The sequence below is a fragment of the Anomalospiza imberbis genome, chromosome 2 (assembly GCF_031753505.1).
Source record: "Anomalospiza imberbis isolate Cuckoo-Finch-1a 21T00152 chromosome 2, ASM3175350v1, whole genome shotgun sequence".
NCBI classification, from domain to species: Eukaryota; Metazoa; Chordata; class Aves; order Passeriformes; family Viduidae; genus Anomalospiza; species Anomalospiza imberbis.
Window position 1 is genome coordinate 107187486 of NC_089682.1, and position 20807 is coordinate 107208292.

The 20807-nt window shown below is 45.3% G+C and overlaps 2 long non-coding RNA genes across 2 annotated transcripts; one reads left to right on the top strand and one right to left on the bottom strand.

The window, feature by feature from the left end:
• Positions 1 to 1585: 1585 nt before the first annotated feature.
• On the bottom strand, positions 1586 to 15460 carry LOC137469585 (uncharacterized). Its single transcript, XR_010996599.1, has 3 exons — positions 15369 to 15460; positions 9606 to 9836; positions 1586 to 2914 (listed from the first exon to the last, which is right to left on the bottom strand). It is a non-coding gene; the product is annotated as an uncharacterized lncRNA (long non-coding RNA).
• A 2420-nt stretch (positions 15461 to 17880) lies between these two features.
• LOC137469586 (uncharacterized) lies at positions 17881 to 20542 on the top strand. Its single transcript, XR_010996600.1, has 2 exons — positions 17881 to 17990; positions 18154 to 20542. It is a non-coding gene; the product is annotated as an uncharacterized lncRNA (long non-coding RNA).
• The last annotated feature ends 265 nt before the right edge of the window (positions 20543 to 20807 follow it).

The following is a 20807-nucleotide window of genomic DNA, read 5'->3' on the forward strand; positions in this document are numbered from 1 at the left end:
TACTTTTGTTTGTAACCTGTCAAATGAAGGCTGTGGTCAGGGAGGCTCTTGTACCTGCATCACAGGTCGCGCATTCATTTTGCAAAGCGTGCCTGTGTGTCCTTGCCTTCTTCGTCTTCAGCACTGAAGAGAGATCTTTTCTCTTTGAGGGAGAAAATGGGTACAAGCTCCTCCGAGACCACATGCAAAACCTACGCTTGCCACCTGCCATGCAGGCAATAATTATTAGAAACTGCAAACAGCAAAGCATGGCCCCCTGCCTGACCTCCCTCAAACACAATCAGTGAGGGCAGCCTTACATGGGTGGCAGTAGCTGGGCTTTATACTTAACTGCGCTCTTTTTCTCCTCATGTTTTTGGGCTAAAAGCAGTTTTAGTCAAAGCCCTCACAGCCTCTGTCACCATCCCTTTAGTAGACAGGTGATAAGTTTTAGTGACAACATGCTTTCCTTTCTCCACCCAGTAGCTTTTGAATACGCTCTTCTAGCCCAGAAGATGGTCGTTTAATGTTAGCTGTGAGCATTGCCAGTGCTAGTTGAGATTCTCGGCACTCACATCGTGTTGATGGGATGCAGGGTCACGGGGGTGTATCTATTCCCTGATTGAGCATGGCTTTTGGAAGAAACTTCCTCTTCCCAGTGCTTGACATGAATTCTAAATTCACTTCCAGTGCCTGTTCTGCACGCATTTGAAATTCACTGTTTTGCAAATTCTCCAGCTAAGGTTGGTTTCTGGGTAGCAAATGTGATAAAAGCATTTGCAGGCTGCCCTCCTCTCTGTGAGCCACTTCTATGGCCATGGGAAGGGTAGTTATTGAGCCTCTGCCTCCTGGACATTCTTGAACTCAGATCAATTGATTGCCACATCTTCAAGGCTGGCTGTTGACTGTTTGCCCAGCTGCAATCATAGGAAATTGTACTGCTAGAGCCAAAAGGGGGGTACACTCAAGTGCTTCCATGCAATTTCACCCTACTCACACCACAGGAACTTACTAAGTTTATCTTCCCACAACTGCCTTCTCTGCTCAAAGCTGGGTGCTGTGTCCTGTTGGGGTCCTCTTCAGTCCGAGCAATTCTGCAACTGGATCAGCAAAAAACGACCTGTCAGAAGAGCTCGCTGGCACTGTCAAACCTGTCATTCCTACTCACTTAGTAAAGGCCCTGAAATGGCAAGAGGGGGCAAAAAATGCTTCTGAATATTAACTGAAACAGGCAGGAGACAAAGGAGGAAGGAGAAAGTATTCATTTTAATGCAATAAGAGGTGAGGAATTGGGTATGCCCTCCTTCCAAGCTGGCAGCAATGATTAATAGAGCTGTTAAGGACCTGGAACAGCAGTGTGGGTGCAGAACCGGCTGGTAGCAAAATATACAGCTACTTTCATGAATACCAGGGAAGACTGGGAGGTTATGGTCCTAACTGGGAAAACTGGATGCGTAGCACAGCAGTGGGTGGAAATCCTTTCCAAGCTGCTTGTGGAAAGGGATGATTTGAAAGTTTTCATTACATACAGACCATATGTCCTAGAGTAACTCAAGTCACCTTGATCCAGGCATCATTGCACTTCATTGTGTTCAATAACCTAGACTCAAAATAGACACCAAATCTGAAAACTGACAAAAATGTGGAATTTCTTTATAAAATTATTGTACTCCCACTTGAAATATTGTAGAGCATTATTAGCATGCCACTTCACATCATACGTCAGCAACAGCAAAGTGAGCCAGAGACAAGAATGAAAAGGATTAGCGATACGCAAAACTTCTGCAGTCAGCAGTGGAAAAAAGAGATGTGCTCAAGACAGAGATGAGTCTAATATCATGAGACTAAGAGGTGAAGATGTGACAACTGGTGAGCAACACAGTGCATGCAGATCCAGCAGAGTCCATACACCAGTTGTCTCATACAAATCCAAAAGAGAAAACATCTGAAGACAGCACAAATACAAGGCAGTGGAGTTTATTGCATGAGATAACCACAGTCAAGGAATTGATAGTGCTGAAACTGATACAACACTTAAATGCATAGTGATGGGAGGGAACAAAAGCACAGCAGCAGCCTTAATGCTCCAGAGCTACCCAAACCAATGTCTTGAATTTTCAGTAGCCGCTGCTGGACACAGAGGAAAAGACAAAGTGCCTCAAATGTTCTGCCTTGGGAGGGATGCTCCAGCAGAGTCAGTGAAATATTCTTTATATGTTCATGCCAGGAGTAGCATCTGCTCTTTCTGGTGACCTCCTCACTCAGTGGCACTGATAGTGCAGGTATGGTACAAATGTGATGAACACAACCTGAAGGAGAGCAAAGGCCTTTCCAGGAGCACCATCCATGCTGGTTCTGGATCCTTTATGAAAAAGCAAAAGGCAGTAAAGCTGAAAACCCTGGCTCATTCTGGAAACACTTTTGATACCTTGCATTAATCTTGCCATTATTAATGACTGAAATACTCTGGCAGCTGGTGGGTATCTGGCAACCTGCATGTCTGAGTCAGATCTCCATGGAGCACCCGCACCAAGCTGGCTCCAGCACCGAAGCACTCTCCTTGTTGGAAACCTCCATGGAAGAACCAGCCAGAGGACAGACTGCAGGTCCGCTGGCTAAGAGAGAAGTTTCTTGCAAGCAGGTTGGCACAGTGCTGGCCATGTGTGCTGTGCCTGTCCTCACACAGCCCTCACAGCCCATCAGCACCCTCAGCAATGCTCATGTGGGGATCCACAGGCAGTGGCAGCTGAGACAGAGGGTAGAGGTTTCCTGGGGCCCTGGCACAAATGCCTCAGTCATGTGGAAGTCCTGTATGATGGTGCATTGTGAGTGCCTGGGACCCTTATGCTGAGATCCGGCAGCTTCATCTCTGAGTGTCTCTCCTGCCATGTTTCCCTGGGTTCAGAGTCAGAGAATGGGGCAGCAAAGCACACACCTATACAAAAAAAAAAAAAAAAAAAACACAGAAAAAATAATGTCAGACCCTTAAATTACAGAGATCTTCAGAGTTTGAGGATCTGCAGGTCTGGCTTGTTCAATAAAAGGCATATTTTACACTATAAGAAACTACCTTCATAACCACCAGCTTCATAACATTAACTTCGTACAGGCAGAAGGGAGGGGGAACGGGGTGTTCAACATCACGAAAATCAGGGTTTTTTGGAGTACATACCCTGCATCTTGTCCTATTAAAGCTGATGGGACATTGGTGACCATCTCCTGTGTGCAGCAACAAGTCTTAGAGCAATAAAAAGGTATAATAATGTATTCTTAAAACTCATCCAAAAGTATTCAAGTATTTGCACATATGAACCTTCATATCTCCCTGCCAGTCAATTCTGTAAGCTGATCTCTGACAAGAACAACAAAATACATCTAATTCTGAAATGTCTTGGTTAATTCTGAAGCTTCTTGGTTAAGGGATGCTTTGTGGGGCTGGGACTTATCTTAATACATGCCAATGTCATATGCAAAAGGCAACGCTGACCTTGCATGCCAAAGGAGGCTCATTTGAGCCTTGCATTACAGTGCTGTGCTTACAGGCAAATAAAGATAATTTCTCTAGATTGTTACTATTTACTTTACCAGCTGTCTCTCAGAGCGCTGGAGCAGATAATCTGAATGGCCTGGCAGCCACTCTGTTGCAAAATCATTGCCACCCAGTTGGTTGCGATTACCAGCAAGCAAAGATCAGCTTTGCTGGATGAAGGTGAGCTGACCGCCATCTCAAACGTCCCCCAGCGTGGCTGTCTGTGGCTGCACAAGGGAGAAGGGCCTTCTGGTGGGAATGCAAACTGATGTAAGGAGCACGTGTCTCTCCAGGGAAAGAGGTTGGCAGCACCTGGCCTGTTCCCAGTGGTCCCACCAGTGCCAAATGGTGAGCAAATACAGGCAGGTGCAGCCCTCTGCAGGCTGAGGGGCTCTGTGATGAATTTCTCATATGAGTAATTTAGGCACTTCTAACCTAAGCAGTGCTGTAGGAGGACCCTGGCTAGGATGGCAGCTGATGCCAGCTGTCTGCTCAGGGCAAGAATGCCCAGAGAAGCCCTTCAGCCCAAATGGTGACCCAGAGGCTGATGCTGCCTCAGTTTTCCCTGTGTGCCTGAGTCCTTCAGAGTGTTGTGCTGGCAGAGGATCAGCAGGTGGCCAAGGAAGGTACCCTGACCCAGCTTCAGCACAGCCCTGAGAGAACCGTGAATGTTCTGCCTGTGAGCTGTGCTTCCCCTGCAGCACTCGGTGGCATTTGGAGCTCCGGGGAGAGGACTGGACATACCCAGCACCATATGGCCTCATAACAGACAGAACTGAGAGGGCGGCCTGGTGGTGCCTTCGTGAAGAAGCAGCACTTTTTTAACTTGAGTTCCCACCATGCTCCACTCAAGGATGTATGAGCTGCTGCATTAAAAATAGCACCATGTACAGAACCAGGCAGAACAGCAGGGTTAGCCACACACATTGCTTCTGCTGCTGTGAGAACAGGACTGTCATGTCCAATGCACTAGTAGGAAAAGGTGGGTCTGGCATAACCACCCAGACCTCCTCCCTTTGGACCTATTCTGTCTCCTTCCATTCCCATCCCCAAAATACTTTAAAAAGATGCTAAGTGCATTTTCAAGAAGAGACAATTAATACTGAAAGAAAAGAAGCACACTATTGCTTCTGCTCTTCAGGCACAACAGGGTGACCCAACTACTGTTCCAGAAACTTGTATAGTTAAAGCAAAACCTAATTATTTCCCTCTAACTCTAGCTCCAGCTTCATATCTTACAGTTAGCATAGGCAAAATGAGCTGTTTGTCAGGAGAGGACTTAGTACCACTGGAAAAATGTACCTGGCATTCTCCCCAAAATCCTCATAATTTTTAATACAGCTTTCATGTTTGTTTTCACTTTCCCCTTTGTTAAACACTTTAGGCAACTCAAATGAAGCCCTTGCCATCAAACCAGCCTTTTAGCAGTAATGACATAAATTACATTGTTCTCCTGAGCTTGCAGTACCCAGCTATTAAATCTAACCATGGGAGTTTGGCAAATCATTTCATTCGTGAGGCAGCTGTTTCCTTTCTCCCCTGCTTCCACCCTCCACCCCTTTTTTTGCCTTGCATGAGCACGATGTGCACTCTGAGGGACGCACTGTACCCAAACCCCTTTGCCTAAGGTGCTCTGCACAGAGTCACAGGGCTCCCTGAAATGCCCCCTGAAATACTCCCTGCCCTTAGAGGAATGCAGACCCACTCTTGGTCCCAACCTGTCACAATTCTCCAGAAGCGCAATCTCAGGTGTCCAGAGTGGTTTCATGGTACAGAGCTGGCAGAAGCACCATGACTTGGAAAGTCAACTGTATCACCCAGGGGCAAATCCTGGCTCCTGCTATTGGAACACTCCGACTCAATGCAGCACAACTTGGAGATTTATCATACTGGTGCTTGGGACATGCTTCCAAGAGTCTGTGCTCGGTCAAACAGTCCTGACAGCTTCTTTGTTTACTTTGGGGCTCTTCTGGAAGCATTTTGACTTGTGTTTTCTCAGTGTAGTTATCTGCCCAGGCTGGGCTACCATGGAAAAACCATCACCTTGCAGAAGCTGTAACTGTGCATATCCTGCTTCAAGGGGAACTTAATATTCAAATTGCCCTGCCATCAATGGTCTTTTCATGCTGTGCAGAGTTATTCAATGGCAATACTCTAATGCAGGCTAAAAGATGGTTAATTTGCAATCAGTGCTGCTTTACACATCAAATGGTAACATGTCAGTCATGTGCTGCCTCTCGGGATAGCTGTCTCTCATGGGAATGCATGACATGTGGCCTTGGTTGGTACCCTGTGCAGCAGCATGGGCTGGCTGCTGCACAGGCCACTCCTGGTTATCCTTGTCCCCATGTGGTCTCAGGACAACCTGCCAGGTGCATCAGTGTGCCTGGGGACACCGACCTGTTCCCCATTGCCATCCTTTCCCGGTTCTGCTGCTACACCACTGCCAGGTGGTCAAGAAATGGATGGGGAGCCCTGTGCTCCCAGACAGCATCTCCCAGAGGGCATCAGCTGCAGACTCACTGAAGGAATTGAGGAGCCCTCTAATTGGTTTGGGCCTCTCTGCAAGGGAAAAAAATGAAACTCAAACCCAAGCCTATTTTTCTTCAGTATGCGCTGGCATGAGCAGAGAGGCTTTTCTCCTGATGAACTTTCTTTTTCTGTACAACAGCAACCAAAATAAAAAGAACAGCACTTAAATGGGGTTTGTTAGTAGACAAACAAGGTTAAACAGGTTAAGCAGTGGAAATAAAAGTCTCAGTGTTCCTATCTTAGAGCAAATAGATGCCTGAATGTTCCTGTGAGACATATTTGCTGGTACTGCAGTGCAGAAAGACAGGCACTGCAACCCTTCGCCTCAGCAAGCAAAACATATCTGTGCTGAGAAGGGAGGGAAATGTTTTTCCTCCTGAGTTTCAGAAAGCTGGTTTTGAAACAGAGATTAGAGGTATCAGAAATGGCAAAGAAAATGCACCCCCCTTGCAGTTCCACTGCACAAAAGGAGGAACATCACTAAGCCATTCTGCCCTGACCAACAGAGCAGGGGATGGGGCCACACGCTGGCATAGATGCCATCCCCAATCCAACACATGCTCCTTCCCCAGACACTGAGCAGCATGAGTAATAGAAAGGAAGAAGTGACTATTTCTCCACCCCTGTGTCTGCCACTCAACAGCTGTGCTGACCCACCCCCTCTGTGGCACAACATGTGGGGCAGTAGAGCAGCAGTCGCTGCTCTTCCTCCAGCTCTGGCACAAGAGGCATGAGGTGGGGATTGGAGTAGTTTCTCCAACCCAAGGATTAATGGAGAAAGTGTGTAATCAGGGGATAACCATTAGCTTTGGCTGAGTCTATGACTGACCTTGCAGAAAAGCCACCAACTTGTTTACTTAGTGCTGGGTTTATGACTGTAGAGATTTAGAAAACCTTTGGAGAAGATGAAGGTTTTATCGGCCATCAAAGACAGGATTTAGGTTCATTTGGTGGACTCCTAAATTTATTCCTCTCACCTTCCAGTGTATACCTAAATCTGAGTGTATACCTAAATCTGTGAGCACCCTTGAGGCTCCATTAACTGCAGTGGGGTGTAGGTATCTGATTTGCCTTTACTTTTAGCTGCGCATACTTGGGTGAAGTCCCACCCCAGGTGATCATTATTTGCCCTTGATGGGCAGGCACACAGGCAGCCCTTTGAGGGATTGTGTGAGTGCTCCAGCTCCCTTTCAGTGTGAGGTCCCCAGGGATTTTAGCAGAATGAAGGGCTGCCACAGTGGTATGGAGAGTCTTCATACAGCTCTGATGGGGCCCTGCTCTCATGGTGATAAGCCCAGCTAGTGGGGGGTACAGTCAGCTACCAAGGGACATGATGGCTATTCAAACAGCTCAGTCTATGTCTGCAAAAGCCTTTTGGCCTGAAGGCTTGTTTTCACATCATCACACCAATGGGTTTGCTACTGCTCTCCTTGGATCTCTTCTTTCCTGCCAGGTTATGTCTGACTGACCCAGGAGGTGCAACCTTCCATGTGATCCCAACAAAAGCCAGTGGCACTGCTACCTCAACATTTCCAGCCACAGCCAGGGGCCAGGGCAGATGAGTCAAGATGCTGTGTCTTGTACATCAACACCTGCCTTGATAACCTTAAAAGATAAAAGCTACGGGCACTTACAGAGGCAGGTAGACATAAAGGTTTGTTCACAAGATGAAGTAAGCAATCTCCAAGTTCACCAAATAACTGCTGAAGAAGTAAACTCCAGAAAAAGCTAGAAGTGAATTAATGCAGTTAATCTACTTTTCAGCTTGATTAACTTCCACCAAATAATCAGCAAATTCTTATAAGTTTTTGATAATAATGTTGAAAAGTACTCAGGGGTGCAGGACAAAGAAAACTCATGTGACATCCCTCATGGCAGCACAGCATGAACACAACATTCATCACACTCTTGCTGCAATAATAGGCATTTCCAGGAATGGGACTTCTCTTGGCAAGGGAATTTCACCTGCATGCCTAATCTACCAGTCTGATGGGATAATGCTGACAAGCCTAGAAATAGAAGAGTTTTCAAAAAAAAAATAAGAGGAGGAGATTATCTGAGACTCAGTAAAGCCATTTGCTTGATTTTATCACAGAGAAAGAGAAAAGCAATTTAAAAGCAGAAATATCCATGGACATGTTAGGGAGCTGGTCAGAGTGAACATATATAGACAATGCTGGAGCAAAAGCAATGACCATGACAGTAGATAGAAGATAATAGCTAGATAGCTAGACAGACAAACACATAAGCAGAAGGAACAGCGACCAATCTATGAGCCGTTAAGGAAACAGAGAAACCAATGCAAATGGAAACAAGGGATGTTATCAGCTGATTTTGGAAGAGACGATTGGGGAACTAGGGACTGTGAAACAGACTCTGTGTGCTCTGCCACACACTCCGAGTGTGAAGCAGCTTTTGAAGTGGGAGAATGCTTTGCAGTTTCAGCAGAAATAGACACTCTTGAGAATTGTATCATTGAAAAGTCCTGAAGTTCAGAGTTGCTACCTGGAAAATAGTTGTGCTAATAGCAGAAGCCCCAGGTATTCTTGGATGCAGCAGTTCACTTGGTTCACTTCATCCTTGAACCAAGCAAGGATGACATTACCTCAACCTAATTTGTCATCCATTGGACTGGTTATAGAAAATCTCGCTGCAGAAGATGACCTTGGACCAAATGGGCATGAGCAGATTTGAAGTTAACAGAAAGATAAAAAAGTAAGTTATAACGATATGCTAATGAGAAAAAGTTCCCAAAGATGAACAAAATGTTGCATGCTTAGGACAGGAGGCATTGCAGTTGACTGCTGGCAGGGTATGGTGGCCACAGTGACAGTACCCCCAGCTCTGTGGGAAATCCTGCCTGGTCTTGGCTGCTCCAGCACCATCTATATGGGCTTGGGACAGGCAGCTGGGAACTCACTAGAGCATTTTGTTCTGGTCTTTGCACCTCCATGAAAGCAAACCATCAAAACTTCTTCAGAGCCACTCAATTCCTCCTGTTGATTTACCTTCCCAAATGAAAAGATCTGTGAGATCCTGACATTCAGCTTCCTGCTCAGGTTAAAAGGAGTAACAATTTATTCAGGTCTCTAAACATAAGAGACTAGCTTGGCGCTGCAATTCAATAAGAATAATTATCTAGACTGCAGGGTCAGAGCCAGGATGACTAACAGAAATGTTCAGAGAAATGGAAATTACCCTACTACAGATGGAAGCTAAACTCCGAGTTTAATATATTCCAGCTAAAAAGACCAGATAATCTCTATCCCCAGAGCTGAGGGAACTGGCCCATGAAATTGGCAGTCTGATAGCAAGGATTTCTGATCTATCAAATCAGAGACAGATACTATAACACAGGAATTCAGTTAGTGCAAGAAATGGGAAGGAGGGTATGATCCAAGCTGTTTACACACTCATTAATCCAACCTCATTGGTTTGCAACCCTATAAAACAAATTTTGAGCGAACAAATAATTGAAGACATGGCAGAAAGTGAAGCTAAAATGTACCATAGGCCAACCAAAGGTCAGTGAGATGGTAAGCTTACTGGCTCAGGATGCACAGACCTGAGGGATAGCTGCAGCTTACTTGTTGCAAATCCAGGACTGAACTTGTTGCTCGTTCTTGGACTCCTAAGCCTTGGTGGCAAGGCAGGAGGGTGGTGGTAGCACACACCTTGCTTCAAGGAGGCAGCCTGGCATGTCTGGACACTGGTGACTGAGGCCACTTTAGTCACCTTTACTGTGTTGCAGGTATGTCACATTGTCAAAACAAGCAGCGCCCTTACACCAGTAATGCTGGAAAAAACAGTATCCCCAAAAAGCGAAGCAATTTGATGAGAAAGCCCATAGGTATCTTGAGCTAGTGGATGAATGCCCAATCATTGCTTCAAACTCTGTAAAAACACCCATCTAAAAGGTAATTTCTGTTTTCAAAGAGCAAAGGCACTTGGAACCTGGACCTGCATTTGCAGCAAGTAGGCAACTGTAGAGTCTCAAGCTCTCAGAGGAAGGGCTGGGCCCTGCTCTACAGTCAGGGACCTTTCTTTATTTGTGGTGCTCAGCAGCTCAATTTCTAACAGCTTTGTTGATATACCCAGTCCTCATGTTTGCCAGCATGACAATTCGATGGATTTTGTATGCAAGCCTAGCATAAATTTTCGCAACTCTTTCCTTCTTCTCATTCTAAAGAGTGATTTTTCCTTTTTCTTTTAGAGGCTGCTGGCAGACAGCCTATGAGACTGTTTTAACATGGAAATTTTGCTTAACTTAGATTTGTAGCTGTGGTGGGTTGACCTTGGCTGGATGCCAGGTCCCCACCAAGCTGCTCTATCACTCCTTCTCCCAGCTGGACAGGGGAAAGAAAATAAGATGGAAAATGACTCACAAGTTGAGATAAGGCAATTTACTAAAGCAAAAGAGAAAGTTTGCATGCACACAAGCAAGGAAAAAAACCCATGGCTTTACTCTCTATTTCCTATCAGTAAGCAAAGCCCAGCCACTTCCTGGAAAATAGGACTTCATCATACTTAGCATTGGCTCCGGAGGGCAAATATTGCAAATAACAATGAACACCTCCCTTCCTCCTCCTCTCCTGAGCTTTATGTCTGAGTTGACATCACATGGTGTGGAATAACCCTTTGGTCAATTTGGGTCAGTTGTGTCCCCTTCAAGGATCCACCCACAGACTACTGATGGCACAAGCACTGTCACTGATGGGCTTGGCTCTGGCCAGCAGTGGATGCATCCTGGATTGGGCACTGGCTCTGCTGGACATGGAGGAAGCTTCTGGCAGCTTCTCACAGAAGATATCTCTGTAGACCCCTGCTACCCAGATCTAGCTATGCAAACTCAGTACAGGAGCTTTATAAATGATTTTCCAATGGGACCAGTCACTGCAAGGCCATATAGACATTGATGTTGGGACATGGAAGACAGGAGGACTGGATGGATGTAGGACGTGAAATACTGACAAACTGCACTGTCCCTGCAACGTGTCCACTGCCCAGACCCTCAGACCCCAAATCCCACCAATGCCGCACAGAGTGGCAGGAGGAATTTTCAGGGTATTTTCTTGCCATTGCCCAAGTCAGTCTCAGTCTGAACAAAAATTTACCAAGTCTTATAATTATTCACAAGAAAGCCTTGGCTGAAAATGGTATTTACAGACTGACATAGATGTACAGAGAATATAGGTATGTGCCAGCACTGCTGTGGGGTTGCTCTGCCCAAGTGTCCCACATTAAATTGCATGTTAGTGCTGCAGTTTTGGCTCCTGTTCAACAAAGTACAGATCAAAATGAGCTGTGCAATCTTCTGCTGCTACATTAGTCAATTATCCCTGAGCTCCATGACTCAGTGCTTGCCCGGCCATAATGCCCCCATGGACAGCAGTACTGTGGCCAGTTGGAATGTAGAGGATTAAGGGTTTAGTCCTGCATTAATTATACTAATAAAGACAAGTTAGAATAAGATCAAGGAAAGAAGAAGTAGGAAAAAGCTATAAGATACTGCTGTGGTTGTTTTACTAATTCCTCTTTGTTCTGCACTGACCCATGAACCCAGAACTCAGGAAAAAAGCAAGATGATGCAGACATTTGCAGGTCCATAAACACAAGATCTCGACAGGACTACTCAGAAGAAGGTTCTCAGAGGAATTGCTTTCCTGTATCTCCTCACTTCCTTCCCTTGCTCTAGACACAGCTTTTATCAGACTTGCTGCCCCAATTCTTCAATGCTTTTTTGTGCTTTTGCTACTTTAATTTAACAGTAGAGCCCCTGTTACACTGGAGCTCAAGGAGCTTGAAGAAGTACACAGGAGCTTTCCTGAACTGCTTGTCAAAGCTGATTGTCGAGGTGCCTGTGTTATAAGAACAGTTCTATTAACTTCTGACCTGTAAAAATTGACTCCCAGCTCCATGCCTGGCCAGCTCCAGCATCCCAGAGAGTAGCAAGGCCAGCATTTACTTCTGTTGCAGCTACAAGAGAAGCCATGGCTTGAGCTGGGACTTGGATGCTCCACAGCTTCCTGCTGTGCCTGGAGCTGCAGGAGGAGGTAGCTCTGGCTGCCACAGGAATGAACAGAGTGTCCCATGGGAGAAAGGACCAAGCTCCTAGGGAGGACTCAAGAAGCCAAAACCAAGTACAGGTCATTCTGGTTGGGTATTTTATGCCCAGAAGCATTTTGATAAATCCAAAATATCCTCTTGAACCATATGGGGAGTGGGGGGAGTTGTTTGAGTTGTTTGTTTGTTTCTAAATGTGGGAAGAAAAGAAAACCCTAAACATTTGGAGCAGATTAAGATCTTTCCTCCTAATATATTTTCTTTTACTATAGGGATGTCTATAGAAACAGGCTCTTTCTGATATGTGGTTCTAAATAAATGTTCCAAAATCTTTTTCTTATGAAACATATCCCAGTTCTAAGTTAAAATTCATTTTTTTCTGACCCAGAAGTGATTATTTTTTCCACTAGGAACATGGTCCATGGGGAAACTTCAATCTGGAACACAAACAATGTCAAAAATCTTGACTCTGTAGCAATCTGGAAATTTGGAAACCCACTAGAGAAGTTTGGAGGCTTCTGTTCCTTGTGAGCAGGCTGGGAAAGGAGGGCTGCTCTGCCCTACAGCAGATTCCTGCAGTGTATGAGGTGGAAAACCAGACCCCAGAATAGGTTTTGGGGGAGCATTGCCCACCATCACCTCCTCATACCAGGACCCAGGGCATCATATTTCCTTTGGGATAATAATCACAAATTAGCCATAGCTAAGAGCTTTCCCTAACATGCTGGATGCTCTCACCAAGACTTCTGAATTGACTGAGGAGTGAGTGTGGCTGAAACAGGTGCTCTCAGTACTGGGTCTCCTGTTCAAGCTCATTAGAGCATCCTCCTTTATGCATTTTTTACTTATACTTTTTACACAGGGAAATCAGAAATTTTCTTAATTCAGCAGATATGCGCACACAGGAAAAGATCTAACCAACAGTTAACCTACTCACAGCACCAGCAGCCAGTGACTGTGCATTTGAAAGTGAGCTATAATCCATTTGGCCTGAGTGCCATCAAAATCTAACTACATATGTATTTATTTTAGCTTCATATGTATTTTTCATGTAAATACAGATTTAAAGACTTTTTATGTGAGTGTATACACACACACACACATGCACATATACATGTATTTATCTATACATGGTACAATGCATGGTACCTATAGTTTTAAGCAAAGTCACACCCTGAGAAAGGGCTGTATCAGGAATGGTCAGGGTGAGTCATAGACGTCTAAGCGTGTGAATATGCGTGTGCTTTACCTGACCTCATTAGGATTATCATTCGGGATATGATTTTACAAAGGATGGTGATAAGGTAAAGACAGCATCTCCCTTACAGTGCTAAACAGAAATGCAGGCATTTGAATGAAACCAGAGCGAGAATAAGAGCATGGAAAAACAGATGAAACTCAATGAGTGTTACACGCCAGTGAAAAATAGCCCAAAATTTGATATTTCATATATGTATGGTGTATGGTGTATGGCAGACTCTGACTTCCCTAGAGTGATGACCAGCCCCCTCCAAACAGTGTCCTCAACACTCAGCTAACCAAGATGGCAAAGTCATCCCTTGAACACGCAGTCCCGATGGAAACCACCTACGAACCACCTTTACCTTCCCCTCACTGGCTAACACTCCTCCCTCGGGCGATGGCTTGGCATCAGTGCCATGCAGGGAGCCGACTCGCAGGTGTGGCTCTGTGATTCCCGCAGCCAGGTGCCCAAAGGCACAGCTGTGCAGATGTTTGATGTGCCCAGGGGTGAGCCAGGCTCTCAGCCTCGATGGGGATGTTAAAATACTTGTCTGTCATCTGAAAGTGCCTCTTCTCCTGTGAAGGGGCAGCAGCACATGCTGTGCATTCAGAGACCAGCACACAGTTTTTGGGCACTTTTCTTCCATTCCTGGATGACATCTGAGCAGCAGGAAAACAATTTAGTGACTAGGCGAGCAGCTTACAGGAGGAGGAGAAGGAAGAGGTCATTAAAATCCTGTTATTTTTTAAGCTCTTATGAGTCTGATGCAAGATTCTGCCACAGATTTGCCACCTCTTTGACCTTAAAGCAGTATGTTTATAATGTATTTAGTGCTGGAAGCACCGAGAGTGCGCCAGTGTATGGCATCTTTTTGCACACTGCAACGTTTCCTGAAGAAGCCTCCAGGATGGGTTTTTCAGATAAATTCAAAGAAAAATATTTCTTGGCTTTTAACCTCTTATTCTCTTTGTATTTGCTAAACAGCTCAGGGAGCTCTTTTGGCCATAAGCATGCCGTGTTTTGAGGCACCCTTGCTGTTTTAGGTCCGCCAGACAGATGACAGCAAAAAATGCCAAACAGTTTGGAGTGAGGCAGCATGGGGCTATTTTAGGTTGCATGATCCCGTTTCAGACCAGTGGCAGTTTGTTTCACCCTCCTCAGGGATACCATTAATGGGGTGGAAGTCTAGATCCATAAATTATCGTAAGTTTTCAGATATTGTAATTTCTTTTTTGTTCTCAAGCCTGCAAACATACACAATCACATTTAGCTGAGTGCAGAGAAATCCCTCTGTCTTCAGTGAAAATAATGACAATGCCAGCTAGTTGACAGTCATGACAGGCAGTGCATCAGAGTGGGTTTAGCCTCTCTTTGTGAGGAAAGGTGGAAAGAAACAATATAAATTAAGCCCAAACAATGACAATGCTGATAATCAACAGAGGGATTTTTGTTCTCAGAAAGTCAGGTTTGGGTCTCTATGAAGAGAAATGACCTCATCTATTAAAAGCAGAGCTGGAAAACGGTTTCCAAGATGATGAACTAGTAATAAATTAATTTCAGGAGGGAAGGGTCTTCTGTAGCTGGTTGGAGACACATATTCCAGAAGAAAATATGGATATAATGAGCAAAGAGAGGAGCAGAGTAAAACACAGGGAAGATGCTCTGGGAAAACCATTAAATACCACAATAGGGATTTTAAAGCTCTTTAAAATTGTCAGCTGACTTCATGCAGCAGAAAGGAAAAATTGTGAGCTCTAAAGGAAAACAGAAACTCAAATGGAGAGACAGAGGAGTGTTTCTGTAAGCCCAGCAAAGGCAATTTTACTGAGTCTGGGCAGAAAAATAGATCTGCTTTTCTCCATTGTCTCTCCCAAAAGCTATTTCAAAGTTGAGCAGCCGTCCCAGAAATTTCTGTGCACATGGGCTGTTATACATCCTCCTCAGGAGCCAGGCCCTGGGGGAAAAGGCAGCCAAAGCCCCACAGCCACTCTGCCATGACCTGGGACCTGCAGACAGACCCACCCTCTTCTCAATCTTCCCACAGCCCAGAGGAGAAAGAGAATGAGTGGAAGGCCATGTTCCTCCAAGGCCTGGTGGTATTGGCATGGGTCTGGCTCAAGAAGCACAGTCAGGCTCCGAAAGTCTTCGCTCCAGCTTCCCCATCATCCTCACTCAGCTCGTGAGTCCCTCTGCTGTGAGCTCAGCAGCACGGCTCATGAGGAACATGCCCTTCTCTTCCTTCAAACCTGTGCTGGTAAGACATGAGAGGAGGAGGCTGGACAGTGTAACTATGGAAAAAGCCCATCGGTAGAGTTGATGAGATTGGTTTCTTTGCTGTGGTTGTGTCACTAGTGAGGACAGGGGACGGGATGAACCTTGTCTGTTCATCAAAGCTTGAGGGCCAGAGAAGGAAGAAACATCAAGTGTGTTTTTGGAGAGCCTCTCCAGACCTGCAGGTTCTCGGGTCACAACTGGGGATGCTGGTCCACCCATGGTGTCTTGTGCCTGGGACCTTAATTAATCCACCTACAAAGCACAGCTTTGTTTTCTTACCCAAATACAAGCTCCAGGCCTGAGGGCCATGTTTTGTGAAGAAAAGTAGGAGAGTGATGTCCTGGTTTGTGTGGATATAGGTACAAATTTGGGATAGGCTCTCAGGCCAGCTCTGTTCACCCTTACCTTCTCCCAGGTAAGGGTGTTTTTTCTATTAAAATGCTGGCATTAGCAACAGGTAAAACAAGGAGTTCAGCTGGTGACCCTGTTGGGTTGGTTAGCCGCTGTGCTAGCATTCACACCAGCGCTGAGCCCCAGGGCATCTCCTGGACTGAAAGAGCTGCCAATTACAGAAACTCCCATGCTCCATCTGTTTTTTGTTGGAGGGGAACTGGGCACCCATTGCAAGCATGTTTAAGTGTATTCCTCTGCTGCAGGCTGGGGAGCACCCACTGAGCTCCCCAGCCTTGACACACAGGTCTTGGAGGACAGAACTTTCCTTGCCCTAAACCTGCCAGGCTTTAACCATGGAACCATCAATACTACCCTGCTGACTGTTCCTGCAGGAGCTGAGGAAACAGGTTCACTAGGAAGCACTCTCAAAGCCACCAACCTTTCTGCTCTTAGCAGCTACAAGAAGACAGCAAAATTATATGTGTATTTTATACATATGTATTTATGTATATTATTATCAGCAAGGTGCTGATGACATTAAGGATGGGGAGTTTTGCTGCATGGACAGGAGCCAGGCAGTCCCTGGGGACAGGAGTTGATCCTCTCCTTCCTTTAACTACTGTGTTTACAGAGACAGGCAAGTATCAGTCTCACAGGCTAAAAGAGGAGCATAACGACCAGCAAATGTAAGGACCTGGCAAATATGGACAGTTTGGGAAAGAGTAGGTCATCTTCCACAAAATCACAGAGTACTTCTTTCTTTGCTTCAGTCTCATTTCTCTAAGTGAACTTCAGAAGCGTCCAGGTTATCATTTTGCCCCGTGTTCACTGTGGCTGGCCAGCAGCTGTTTTGGTAGCAAGGAACAGAACAAGCTGCGTGCTCTCCTCCACACCCTTGCACAGGCGTGCTGGGATCTGCGTGGCTGAGACATTTCCTCCCGGGGCTCAGTGGGGAGGTTACCAAGTCATTTGGGCTGAGAGGCATGAGGGCAGGGCAGGACAGACCTGACCAGACTTGCCCTCTTCCTTTTGCACTGCACTCACAGAGGACTGTAAGAGAAAGGAAGATGTTTTTGTAATCAAAACTGGAAGAAAACACCTCCCTGAACTTACCAATATTAATTTTTATGATCTCTAGCATCGCTGTAGCCTTCCGCACCTCTAAATTAACATTTGCAAATCATGTGGAGATGCTCATAGATGACTTGTTTGATTTCTGGTTTCCAGTAGTTTAATTTTATTGTTAAACATGTGGCATACCGCTTTATTTTTGACCAAAACATATAGCTGCAAAGGAGAGAATTTCTCACCAGAAGGGATGAGGTGCCTTATACCAGGCTGCAGTAAAGCTTCACCCGTGCCACCACCCTGCCAAAGTCACAGGTGGCTGGGCAGGTGTGACAGGGCTGCCTCCACACTGGGGAAGAAGCACCTCATGCCCCAGCTTTGTCTTCCATCAGCCTCTTTGGCAAGGAAAGGATTTTTCCTTTGCTTGGATTCATGCCAAAGAAATAAAAGATTTCTCCCAACAGAGCCCAGGAGATACAGAGACTTTGAGGACAGGCAGTTCTGCCTCACTGAGGACCAGCAGTCTCTGTTACCGCACTTGATTTTATGCTGTTTTTAAAATGTTTGCAATGTTTTATGCATTTGTCTGTCTTTCCTTAACCAGAATATAGAAGTGTGCAAATAGAAAAGGAGAAGCACAGAGACTTCATCAAAGACCTTGTACAACTGATGCCATAGCAGCAGCTGTGTGGGCTAATGTGAATTGGTGTATAGGGAGGTGTTTTGTTTTCATCATAGTTTGGTTTTTTGGTGGTTTTGGTTTTTTGGTGGGTTTTTTTTTTTGGAGGGGGGTTTGTTGTTTTTGTGGGGTTTTTTTCTTTCTTTTAATGGCTAATACATTTGTTGCGGAAGGTTTATTTTTAGCTAGAAGAGAAATCATTGTTATGCCATGGCAACCAGAACTGGGAGGTAAGCTAGAGCAAAGTGGTCTGACTAAAATATATCTGAAAGCATCCAAGTTGATTAAATATCCTAAAAATAAAGATGATAGTTGTTAGGATAACACAATGCTGATGTTTGTGATTTAGAAACACAAACAATTTCTGTCCTGGCATATTTTTTTTCCTCCTAGTTACTGGCTGTGATGGGAGGCCTGGAAAATCATTACTGATAGTTATAAATGACTAATACTGCCAAAGGATTTGCAAAACGGGTGGGATGTTCTGCTGGAGATGTGGGGAAATTAGTCTTTCTCTTTTAAGATGCAATAAAATTCTCCTGCAACCCATGCTTGAGGATCCAGCTGCAGTGCTAAGCTGATCAGCTGGTGGGAGGCAAAGGACCTTGTGGGTAGGTTTTTCCCCTTCCTCGCAGGGACTTGTTTAATGTGTGCTGAGCCAAGTCCTGGCTGCAGAGATCCTGGTGCTTATTGGGATGTTGGTGGTCATCCCTCACATGTACCAGGCAGCACAACACCTCTGGGTCCAGATGCTCATCATGCCTCATGGTTTTCCAGCAGTGTCAAAGAGAAGAAGAGCTGCACAGAGCCTAACCAGAGCCCCAGACAGCCCCATCCCTGGCAGCCACCTTGGGATGCTGAGAAGATAGAAGTGTGCAGTGGTCCCCAAATATCCTCTTGGTGACTGACTATTTTAGGCACCTCTGGACCATGGATGTGTCATTGAGTTCACATGCCAGCATGTGAAGACATTGTCCTTTTGAGCTGAGAAAGATGGAGGGCTTTGAATACCTGGACATCATGGGTGATCCCCAGCTGGTGTCTGCTGTGTGGGCCCCTCCATGCCAATAGATCCTAGGGTGGACCCCAGCAGTGCAGGTGCTGGACCATGAAAACAAACCAAGGTAAAATGGAGCAAAGTCAGAACCACAATGAGGGGCCCTGAGCCCAAGGGCTGGGTTCTCCATCCAAGGGAGGTGGCTTCCTGAGAGGGGGAGGTACCAACACAGCCCTGTCAGCCTCTCCTCTGCTTTTGTCTTTCTCTTGGAGGCTCTTCCCCATCAGTGGTAGGAGGGAAATGGTTTCCATGAGCACCACTTAGGTTATGGGTCTGACCTAAATGGGTAAGGCCCATTTTAGGCAGGGGAACAAGAGCAATGGAGCACACAGGTCCTACAGATGGGCACATCATGCTCCTATTGCCATGCACAGATCCTGATTTGGTGAGGGATGAAGTTCCCTTGCCCTGGTCCCCAGCTCTGGGCTGTTCCGAGGCAGTCAGACTTGGCAAACTCCAAACAGGCATTGTCAGGTGTTTGGGACTGGAGGTTTTGCTGTGAAGTCACTTCACCTTAGGCTGTGGTAGACCCATTCACTCTGAAGTGCCAAGTCACTCAGACAGGAAGGGTTGTCAGATCTCAGATCCAACTTATGGCTCAGAATTAGGTCAGCAATGGCTTCATACCATGTTACTTTGTCCTATTGGATGGTGGAAGCTTTCATTTACAGACACTGCACAACTTGTCAGGGCAACCTGTCCCACTGTTCAATCATCCTTGTATTATGTTTTTGTTTCTTACACCTAGTCAGTCCCAGCTCCAGGTTCTTTCATCCAAAACATTCTCCAATGGCAAATGCATTTAAACTCCTCCTCTTTATATCCTCTTTCAATCTGTTAATTGAGCTCTGAAAGTTCTCCTTTCTTACTGGCCATGACCCTAGCAGAAGAATTCAACCAAAATTACAGTACCGGCCCTGGAATTAAGACTTCTTCCCCAGCACCTCATAATTTAGTACTGCGTAATTTTTGCCACTCAGATGCTACTTGGTTAAATCAAAAGCAAAAACACTTGGGGGTGGAAAATGTACATGGTCCAGAAAACACTTTAGGCCATAGTGGTTTTCTTCTACTTGTGGCAAACTGTCAAGTATGAAATTTTGACAAACAATGTCAATATTTGTGAATAATTTACTATTTTCAAAGAGCTGTGCTGTAGTATGTTTTAAATTATATGCACAACAGAATTATTATATTTAGATTTGTGAAAATAATTTATCCTTAGTTCTGGTTAACAAATAATCAGTAAGGTCTGTGGGTTTTCTTAATTTTGAAATATATACCCAAAATTATATATGAATTTTTTTCAAAAGATGCTCCATAATTAGACTCCTCTTGACCTGTTTTTACAGATTTTTTTTCATCTTTTAGGCACAATGGTTGGATTGACCCTCTATTCTGGTATCTATTTAGAGTTGTTTGACACCATGGGAAATACTCTTAATGAATACATTAGTAATTATGCACACATTTAGAAAATCAAGCCTGAGCACAAAGGTGAACACCAAGTCTGAGCAAAAAAAATTCACATTAATGTTTCAGAGGGCTGGCATAATTTCCTCCTGTTGCAAAGGCTGCAGGAACATGAAGCATTTTAGAAAAAGAGACCATCTTTGGTCTACAAGAGGCTACAAAGAAAGGTCTTGATCTTGCAAGTGGCTTTGAGCAGATTTCTGAACCAGTTTGCATCTGTTCATGGCTGCATGAACAAAGGGCCCAATCTCAGCTCTGTGTCTCAAAATTTTCCTTTTCTGAGGGCTGCAAATCTAGACATGTTTGAGGGGAGTCATGCTCTTCCTTGTTCCAGGTGGGTATCCTTTCCCCTCTGATCCCCCTGGACACTCTGGTGTCCACACATTGCTCATTACAGTTCAGGAAATACTAGCAGCCACTGCAAGAGACAATGGTGGTTCTCCCTGGCCCAAGCTTAGTCATGTCCCTGTCCCATTCCCCAAGCAGCAGAAAGGGAGTTTTCTGCCAGTTTAGCTCC